A 611-nucleotide genomic window follows, 5' to 3' on the forward strand; every position below is an offset into this window, starting at 1 on the left:
GAGCTGTATGGGCCCAGCTGGGTTCTACTTTATAATATGCTCTTTTTACTCACTGGGGTTTAGGCCTAAAGTCAGACTTGAGTTCATGTATAGGTATGTGTCAGCTGCGATAACTATTGGATATATTTAGACTAATTAAGTTCACTGACAGATCATTTGGGGAGTGGGGAGGCACGGAGGGCAATCATGGATGTCAGGGACAATGTGGGAGGAGGATGGGTCATAACAGAGGGAGGGGGATGGGGAATCTAGGATGGTAAAACAAAAGGCAAGGTATGCAGGACACAAGAATTGGGAAACTATTTGCTGAGAACATATATGGTGATGTGCTTGATTGAGCCAATGCACAGTGTATTTTGGATGGAAAATTCATTTGTGTGTTGTGATGGGGAAAAAATTATAATAAAAAATGAACTATAAAAAAAAAGAGAGAAGAGGAGAGAAAGATAGCAAGTGAACAATAGAGAGGCAGGATGTTAGTGAGAAACAGATATGGTTTATTATCTGTTGATGATGACGTGTATAGTATTCTCAACTGGAGTGGTCTGGGAAGTATTTCATGATGGGTGAAGTCTTTTAACAAGCAAAATGAGAAATAGTGATTGACTGTT

Source organism: Tupaia chinensis, unplaced genomic scaffold, assembly GCF_000334495.1.
Source record: "Tupaia chinensis unplaced genomic scaffold, TupChi_1.0 Scaffold000238_1, whole genome shotgun sequence".
NCBI classification, from domain to species: Eukaryota; Metazoa; Chordata; class Mammalia; order Scandentia; family Tupaiidae; genus Tupaia; species Tupaia belangeri.